This window comes from Thalassophryne amazonica, chromosome 8 (genome assembly GCF_902500255.1).
Source record: "Thalassophryne amazonica chromosome 8, fThaAma1.1, whole genome shotgun sequence".
NCBI lineage: Eukaryota > Metazoa > Chordata > Actinopteri > Batrachoidiformes > Batrachoididae > Thalassophryne > Thalassophryne amazonica.
The window spans coordinates 52,931,930-52,942,382 of NC_047110.1; positions in this window are offsets into that span (position 1 = coordinate 52,931,930).

Genomic DNA, 10,453 nt, shown 5'->3' on the forward strand with positions numbered 1-10,453 from the left:
TGAAAGCAGAAACGTGTCAAATCACAGCCTTTTGCTGTGTCTGATTTAACAGGTGCACATCAGGCTGCGGGTCCGAGTCTGAGCATGGTGTGAAAAAATAAAGCCTGGCTTTTAATCACGGAAATTACTCCGGTCCCACATGCGAGGGGTTTAATGGAAATACATTGCGATTGGATGGGACATTTTATCTGATGTGAGCGAAAAATCTGTTTTACAAAATTTGTTATATACGATGTTTATTACATGGAAAACCATACAAAAACTTTAGAACTTTTTTGTCCGGTTTATACGATGATGATTTAGGTGAGTTTTACTGTACATGGGACTGAACAAAAAAATTTACCTACCTCGCAAAGCTTTGACGATAAAGTTGCTTACATCCCACATGGCTAACTTTATTTTCCCAATTTTTTCTTTTGTTCAGATCTGAAGGTAATCTGTACATCTTGAAGCCCTTGTTGTGTCTATTTGTGGATCCAAATGCACAACAACCTGGCATTTTCAGGCCCCAAGATGGCACCATGAGTCACGTGACCATTTTTTTTTCAGCTGGTCATGTCTGAATAAAAGGACTTTAGGCTCCACCCCCCAGCCCCAAACCCCCGCCGTCGCCGCCGTCGCCGCCGCCGCCGCCGCCGACCAACCGCTGATGGAAGTGTAGAGAATGAATACTAATAGACATGGATATGTGTCCATAATAATGGTTTCCAAAATGCTCATCTAGAAAGTCACATTTCTCTCTCTCTCTCTCTCTCTCTCTCTCTCTCTCTCTCTCTCTCTCTCTCTATGTTAACATTGAAAAAAGAGATCTGGCCTAAAAACTACCCTCCTGAGCAATGAAGGAATCAAAAGTCTTCACAAGGACATATAAATATAAACGTGCGCATGACCACCTTCTTAACAGGAGGCCTGTACAAAGCGTCTGATGTTAAAAGCTGAGTTTGGTGAAAAGGCAAGATCATCTGCTGTTTTAGTCACTGTACACGTCTCCACCTGTGAGGAAGGAGACAGCATCACAGGATACCAAGATAAAGTGCAGACATGAAAGAAATAAGGAGACGAGGAAAGGACACATAGAAACAAGCCAGACTGTGGCAGTGTCCCCCACTGTCTTTGAGGAGTACCTGCAAAGATTTCTACCAATGGCCGACTTCAACTTGCCACCATATAACCAACATTACTAAACACACCTCATATAGTTTGACGAACACCAATGTCTCCCTTTGAGAAACATGTCTGTGAGGACACAAACTGTTTGTAATGTGTGTGTGAAGTTTGTTCTTTAACAAGGGGAGACTGAATTTGGGAACTAATGTCTTTACGTTTCACGGTCTTCTCAGAGATTTGAACTGAAGCAATAACATACATAGCTGCAAACAGCCATGAGGGGACCAAGCAGCGCCCTGAGAGGTAAAATGACAGCAGATATTTTGTCGTGCTGTCACACTGGGGTGCAGTGTGCTCACACTGGGGTCCTGAATCTGTGATGGAGGCCAGACTACACTGTTTGTCCTCTTTGTTCCAGAGTAATATATATAAGATGTCTGAAATTTGGTTTGTGTTTATTAAATTCCACGCAGATTAAACATAGCAGACAAGGATTATTTGGAATATTTGTTTTAGCAAATTTTCAGGGTCTCTACTGCCATCTATTGAGATATCCCATAATCCTTTGTGTGCCAGAGAGTTGCTGCAGTCGAAACAGCACAGATAATCCACATGATGACAATTGTAAATGAACATTATACAACCAAAATGTACATTTTTATGATTTCATTACATTAATAAGAAGCTGCAGCAACTCTCTAATGCGCAAAGGATTATGGGATATCTCAGTAGGGCGAATACTGCCGTGAACACCCATCTACTGGCCAATAGATGTCAGTAGAGACCCTGAAAACTTGCTAAAACAAATATTCCAAATAATCCGTGTCTGCTACTTTTAATCTGTGTGGAATTTAATAAACGCAAACCAAACTTCAGATATGTTTTATATATTACTCTGAAACAAAGACGACAAACAGTGTTGAAAAGGACAATAAGCAGGACGTTAAAGAACAAACTTCACTTTCCCCCTGAATGACATCAACAGGAAATGATCACAGCTCACACAACCTGAGTTTCTGGTATGTTTACATAAAACAAACACAAAACAATGTCTATAAACCCAGAGAATATATTGACGAGAGTTATAGGCACAATATACAAAGAGTTTAATGCTGTTGTCCATGTGCAGTCGTTAAAGTGCAGCCTGATCAGAGCATCTCAATGCATTTCTGTTGTCGTGAAAGTTTACCCATAATGCACTGCAGCATGTGTGTCTGTCCAAACACTAAAACCTTCAAAATTAGTGCATTACTTTAAAACTAAAGCATATAGCTGATATTTTCACTTTATAAAATGCCAGATGTGATGTTAATTTAAATAACATGTCTGGAATTAGTTTTGTTAAAATTTTAACCACAAGTTAAAACTGTGTGCCTGTTGATGACTTGCGAGATATGCCGGTGAGTCTATATGGTTTAAAGAAAAATTGTCTTTATTATTCCTCCTCCTCCTCCTCTTCCTCGTTTTCCTTGTTCACCAGGTCTCTTTTGCTGAGCGAAAGCTAATCTGGCACAGAAGCACTGGCTCGTTGTTGTGTCAGTAGCTGCTAGTGTAATGAAATCAACACTGAAAGTTATCACTTTAGCTTTTATCTGTAACTTCTGCTAAATTTTTTTTAGGGGTTTATCAGTTTAGCTTTATAAAAGATAACTTTTCAGTTAGCAGATTAACTGTTATCAAAGCTAACTTTTTGGTTAGCTGTACCCACCACTGTCTGTCAATGAGTGACTCACTTTAAGTCACTCATTGAGAGTGATGTCTTACTATTTACTGTACTGTTAAAGTCCTCACAGTGTGATCAAATAGGTACCAAATATCAGGGAAGTGATTCAAGTTCCTTAATGTTGAATCTTGTAAATTTGCTACTTATAAGGAGTAAATCAAATTCTCTGTCTCTAGTAGAATCAGAACAAGGAGAATGCATAGTACCATACTGAATTGGAGCTTCTTATTTTCTATTTAAATTTTTGGTATAATTTCTTTGCATCATGTTAAATCATCGTATTGTAATTTCTCCCAGCTCTTTATGTAATTTACTACCCCTTACAAAGAACCAAATCGATATGTTCCTCATTTTGAATTTATTGAAGGTCACGTTGAAAATCAAGGCCTGGGTCTTCACAGACGGCATCCATCATGTGGAAAACCACATACATAAGTTACACAACACTTTTATACAATGTGGGCGTTACAGTGGGTGTGGTTTAGTCTCACAGTTTGACTGGCTCTCACAGACAGGGGGAGCCCTTCCTGTAGCTGACACTTGCACATGCGTGATGGAAGTGAAACTTAACTCGTGTTTAAACTTTAAACCAGATCTCAGAGACTTCCAAACAAATAACAAAGGCAAATACTTGATCACTAACATAAAATAAGGAATCAGCACAGATATTATCTAACAGTATCACACCAAATCGCATCGTATCAGGAACAGGGGTGAATCTTATCGTATTGCATTGTATCGTCAGTATCGCTATATGTATTGCTATATGTATTGTATCACTGGTAGTGTATTGAGATGCGCATCAAATCGTTGTCAGTGATGAGATTCGCATGCCTAGTGTTTATGTGTGAAGCACAGCAGGCTGCCGTATTCGAGATACCCACTCTGATCTCGCCTTGTTTTCAGCCTCACCAAATAAGCAGCAGAATAAATGTGCTCTGATGCTAAAAGCAGTGTTTTCCCAGTGACAGCTTACCAGATAAACTAAGCCAAATCACTCCCAAATGCTTCACACCACAACCCTATCTATCTTGGGTCATTTCAGAGCATTCTTTGGTTTTATATTTCAGATTTTGTGTTACTTCTGAGTGTCCAGTCAGCCAGAAGCAAAGGATGTTTTCAAGCTGTTGTGCAGGTTTATCGGTTATTAACTGAAATCCTCTGAGACAAGCGTTTGTCAACGGTCTGTCTGTCACACGTGTCACATGTTTAACAGGAAGGTCTGACTCGATGAAGGGGTGTTCCTGTTCCTTGTGCCCCCTGTGCATTTTCTAAATGAGGGCAGCTGGTATTGAACAAAAAAACAAACTCTGGCTCTCACCCAAAAGCATCAAACTAGCAATATGTGATTGTCCTCTGAGAGGACGGCATGGCACAAGATGAAACGGAGGAGATTAGAGGTTGGACTCAACATAACATGCCAGACGGTCCCAACACCACACATGCTCATTCTTTAATCATGATCAAGTCCTGCCAATACTGGGAAATCTAAATTCAAAAGGCTGCTTAGCATCAGTTGGAACCTGTACAGTCTGCTGTGTTTGCATCCAGCATTTAATGGGAAGTACTGATGTATCATCTCCCCAAATCCAGCTGTGTCACAGTTCTGCTGTTGCAATTCTCTCCTTTCCATTCTGTTCCAGCTTTCTTTATCCAGCTTGATCTTCTGTCCACTCACTTGATGATTTTGTAACTGCCAAACAAAGGACAGCTGGCCTGTATTCTGACTAATCGAGAACTCCATATTTACACCCCCACTGTGTCCTTACAGTTGTCACATTGCCATAATGCCTGTGTCCAACAACTCGGTGCAGCTTCACAGACAGCAGCTTAGAAATGGAAAGATGAAACAGTTTTTTTTGGAATATTTTGTATTCTGTTTTGGCTTTCTTTAGAAAATTGCTCTTGAAGTTGCTGCAGAGTTTCCAGTCAGAACTACAGACTATATATATTGAACAAATCCTCCGTGACTAAGGCCCCTGTACACTGGATCATTCTCAGGGAGATGCACCACATTGCTGCAGAGCTCCACACTGAGCTCACAATGCCACAGCATTATAATAAGGTGTATATATATATACGAGGTCTATTAGAAACGTATCCGACCTTATTATTTTTTTCAAAAACCATATGGATTTGAATCACGTGTGATTACATCAGACATGCTTGAACCCTCGTGGGCATGCGAGAGTTTTTTCACGCCTGTCGGTTACGTCATTCGCCTGTGGGCAGTCTTTGAGTGAGGAGTCGTCCACCCGCTCGTCGATTTTTTTCATTGTTTAGGAATGGCTCAGAGACTGTTGCTTTGTTTGATAAAAATTTTTTCAAAACTGTAAGGCACAACTGAGTGGACACCATTCAATAAATTCAGCTGGTTTTCGGTAAAAATTTTATGGCTGATGAGAGATTTTGGTCTGGTAGTGTCGCTTTAAGGACGGTCCACGGCGCCTGACGGCGATCTGCGCTTCGAGGCGGCAGCGTCTCGCCGTTTCAAGTTGAAAACTTCCACATTTCAGGCTCTGTTGACGCAGTAAGTCGTCAGAGAACAGAGAACTTTCAGAAGAAGTCGGCATGAGGAGTTTATTCGGACATTCCATTGTTAACGGTCATTTTGTAATGAAAGAACGTGCGGGCAGAGTCGCATGTCGGGCTGGACCCGACCACGGGGGGTCGCGGCAGGAAAAACACCTCCGTTGGAAATCTTAACGGGCAAGTTGGAACATGCCCAAGCTGTTAAACAATTTCTCAGTTACTCACTTGTTGAAAGCCATTAAAAGCCCCCTGAATTCTACAAATGGTTTTCAACACGGAGGTGTTTTTCCTGTCGCGGCGCACACAGATTTGCCGAGTCGTCACGGAAACGACTCGGCGAATTTGCGCGTACGTCTTTCATTAAAAAAATGTCCTTAAACAGTGGAATGTCCGCATAAATTCCTCATGCCGGCCTCTTCTGAATCTTCTCTGTTCTCTCACGATGTCCTGGGTGAATTAAGCCTTAAATTAGGATGTTTTCAGCTCGAAACAGGCCGATGACTGCGCCTGGAAACGCTGCAGGACGTCCCGCTCCGTGGGAAGTCCTTACACCGACAGAAACATCCCATAATCTCTCATCAGCCGTTAAACTTTTCACAGAAAACCAGCTTAATTTCTCGAATAGTGTCCACTCGGATATTCCTCACAGGTCCAGAAAAAATTTTGATAAAGCAACGCGCGCCGTCTCGAGCAGCGTGTGAAACAAAGGAATTCAGCCGAGAGGGCGGGACCACATCTCACTCAAGGCCTGCCCACAGGGAAATGACGTCACCGACACGTGTGAAAAAACTCACGCATGCGCACGAGGGTTCAAGCATGATTGGTGTAATCGCATGTCATTCAAATCCATATAGTTAAAAAAAAAATAAAAGGGTCGGTTTATTATCTAAGAGACCTCGTATATATATATATATATATATATATATATATATATATATATATATATATATATATATATATATATATATATATATATATAATAAGGTTTATTTATATGTGTAAATCTCTCTGTGCATTTCTAAAGGTGTAACTCTCACTGCTTCCGTACTACAATAGCTCCTTTACACTGGGAAGAATAGCAGAAATCGCACTCAAGGGTAGTGTACAACCCCAATTCCAATAAAGTTGGGACGTTGTGTAAAATGTAAATAAAAACAGAACACAGTGATTTGCAAATCCTCTTCAACCTATATTCAATTGAATACATTTAATGTTCAAACTGATAAACCTTATTGTTTTTGTGCAAATACAGTATTTGTTCATTTTTAAATGGATGCCTGCACACGTTTCAAAAAAGCTGGGACAGTGGTATGTTTACCACTCTGTTACATCACCTTTCCTTCTAACAACACTCAATAAGTGTTTTGGAACTGAGGACTAATTGTTGAAGCTTTATGGGTATAAAAGGCGCATCCCAACAGGCTCATTCGGTGAGTTCCATAAGTGAACTACAGTGAGTTCACTTGAATGCTACAGTGAGTTCCATAAGTACTTGGACTGACATTTTTGTTAATTTACCTCTGTATACCACAATAGTAGAGTTGAAAGGAAATAATCAAGATGTGCATGTACTAGGGATTTTCTACATTGATTGCAGGGATTTAACAAAAATATCCCAATATTTCGGAATTATGCCAATTTGTATACAGTAGTGTTCAGAATAATAGTAGTGCTATGTTACTAAAAAGATTAATCCAGGTTTTGAGTATATTTCTTATTGTTACATGGGAAACAAGGTACCAGTAGATTCAGTAGATTTTCACAAATCCAACAAGACCAAGCATTCATGATATGCACACTCTTAAGGCTATGAAATTGGGCTATTAGTAAAAAACAAAAAAAAAAAAGTAGAAAAGGGGGTGTTCACAATAATAGTAGCATCTGCTGTTGATGCTACAAACTCAAAACTATTATGTTCAAACTGCTTTTTTAGCAATCCTGTGAATCACTAAACTAGTATTTCGTTGTATAACCACAGTTTTTCATGATTTCTTCACATCTGCGAGGCATTAATTTTGTTGGTTTGGAACCAAGATTTTGCTCCTTTACTAGTGTGCTTGGGGTCATTGTCTTGTTGAAACACCCATTTCAAGGGCATGTCCTCTTCAACATAAGGCAACATGACCTCTTCAAGTATTTTGACATATCCAAACTGATCCATGATACCTGGTATGTGATATATAGGCCCAACACCATAGTAGGAGAAACATGCCCATATCATGATGCTTGCACCACCATGCTTCACTGTCTTCACTGTGAACTGTGGCTTGAATTCAGAGTTTGGGGGTCGTCTCACAAACTGTCTGCGGCCCTTGGACCCAAAAACAACAATTTTACTCTCATCAGTCCACAAAATATTCCTCCATTTCTCTTTAGGCCAGTTGATGTGTTCTTTGCCAAATTGTAACCTCTTCTGCTCTATATTGTTTCTCAAAACTTGATATGTTATGTATCATTGGACGCCAAATACTTGATAGTACCATGATAACAATACATGTATGTGCTTAATAGGTGGAATACTAGTTGGCACAGTTGGCTCACAGCAAGGTCATGGGTTCAATTCCCACCTGTGGGCTTTCTGTGTGGAGTTTGCATGTTCTCCCCGTGTTTGCGTGGGTTTCCTCCAGGTGCTCCGGTTTCCTCCCACATTTATAGACATGCAGGTTAGGTGAACTGGAAACTTTATAATTGGTCAGGTCTCCCTTGTAAAAAGGGTCTTGATCTCAATGGGACTAACCTGGTTAAATACAGTTTAAATTTAAATGCATACATAATCATGTATGGTGTTTGTATTTCTTCATAACTGATGTAAATAAATGGTACATGGACTGCATTTATATAACACTTTTCCATCTGCATCAGACGCTCAAAGCACTTTACAATAATGCCTCATATTCACCCATTGTCAGGGTGCTGCCATAAAAGGTGCTCACAACATACCAGGAGCAACTAGGAGATTAAGGACCTTGTCCAAGGACTCTTAGTAATTTTCCGGTCAGGCTGGGATTTGAACTAAGGATCCTCTGGTCTCAAGCCCAGCGCTTATCCATCACCTCCCCAAAGTCATCCCCAATAAAGTCCAAGACATATTCAGTGACTTGAAAATGTTCATGTATCCATCCCCTGACTTGTCTGAAAAAGCTAGCAATAAAACTGATTATTTACAGATATTATATGTATCAAAGTGGTCCATTACTTATGCAACCCATCATCTTGGCTTATATGTTTTTTATTAATTTAGATCAAGTTATAGAGATTTGCTTTCAATTCGAGTTTAAGGAAGATAATTTGCGAAATTTTTACTTTTTTGTATTTCAAATGACAAACAAATTAAAATGTGTGAAATACCAAGTGTTCCAATACTTTTCAAGGCCACTGTACATGTTTCGTTGATAAGATTACTAACTCCAAAAGCCTTAATCATTTTCATATTTATAGCTTCCCTAATTGACCTAATTTTAAAGAAACCCCAAACAGACCCAGTAATGCCCAAGTTCATATAATGCTTTAAAAAAAGATATTGCTTCACATCCCACTTTAGATATGCAGAAAAGTTCAAGTAAACATATTTTTATATGACTCATCAATTCCACTCAGTGCAGAACCACAACCTAGGCACTGAGTAATACAGTAAATAGTTGTATGCAAAAGTTTGGGCACCCCTGATTTTCAGAATTTTCCTTTATAAATCATTGGTTGTTTAGATCAGAAATTTCAGTTAAATATATCATATAGCAGACAAACATACTGATATTTGAGAAGTGAAATGAAGTTTTCTCATATGTACAAAAAGTGTACAATAATTCGTTAAACAGAATTAGGCAGGAGCATAAATTCGGGCACCCCAACAGAAAAAAATACATCAGTACATCCTCCTTTTGCAGAAATAACAGCCTCTAAATGCTTCCTATAGCTTCCAATGAGAGTCTGGATTGTGGTTGAAGGTATTTTGGACCATTCTTCTTTACAAAACATCTCAGGTTTGTTGGTTTCCGAGCATGGACAGCTCGCTTAAAAATCTCACCACAGATTTTCAATAATATTCAGGTCTGGGGACTGAGATGGCCATTCCAGAACATTGTACTTGTTCCTCTGCATGAATGCCTTAGTAGATTTTAAGCAGTGTTTAGGGTCGTTGTCTTGTTGAAAGATCCAGCCCCGGCGCAACTTCAACTTTGTCACTGATTCATGAACATTGTTCTCAAGAATCTGCTGATATTGACTGGAATCCATGACACCCTCAACTTTAAACCTGGTTCACACGGCAGGATAATTAGGCCGATATCGGACCCAATCTTCCCCTTCCGAATCTTAAGGACGCCCCAACAATCATGATGATGCTAAAGATAATCTTATCAAATATTCCTGCCATTTGTGGTGTGTTAAGAGTGCTGTGATCTGCTCAGAAGGATGTCAGGAGTGCTCCGTTCACAAATCGGGGATATTCAACATGCTGGATTGCCTTGGCCCGATATCGTACTGTGTGTTGTGTCCCCCGACCACAAATGAGCACGCAGCTTGCTGAATGTGATGTATAGCCAGTCAGAAAGCGAGGTGATGGACGGACGGAGCGGAAAATAAAATCCAAACAGCTGTTCTGACTTACCAGAAGGTCCAGTGGTCATGCTGTCTCCACTCCTTTAAAGAACACCTTCTCTTTTTCTTTTTGTATCGTTTTTTCCCCTCTGTTTTAAATAGTCCACAAACTATCTCCGTCTGTTTACTCTGAAGTCACGTTTAATCTCGAGATTTCCTGTCTGACCTTGGAATGTTCGTGTGTGAAATCTGTTCATGTGTGGTGTGTTGACTTCACGGTGTGGCTGAACACCACACACTGTACAACCAAACCTGTTAGATCTATGATTTTTTATCTCCACATATGTGGTCTCTCAGGTTTTGGAAACCTACAGATAATTTTAAAATCCTGCCATGTGAACCAGGAATTAACAAGAATCCATGTACCTGCACTGGCCACACAGCCCCACACCTCCAAATTTTACTGTAGGTAGCAAGTGTTTTTCTTGGAATGCTGTGTTCTTTTTCAGCCATGCATACCGCCCCTTGTTATGTCCAAATAACTCAACTTTAGTT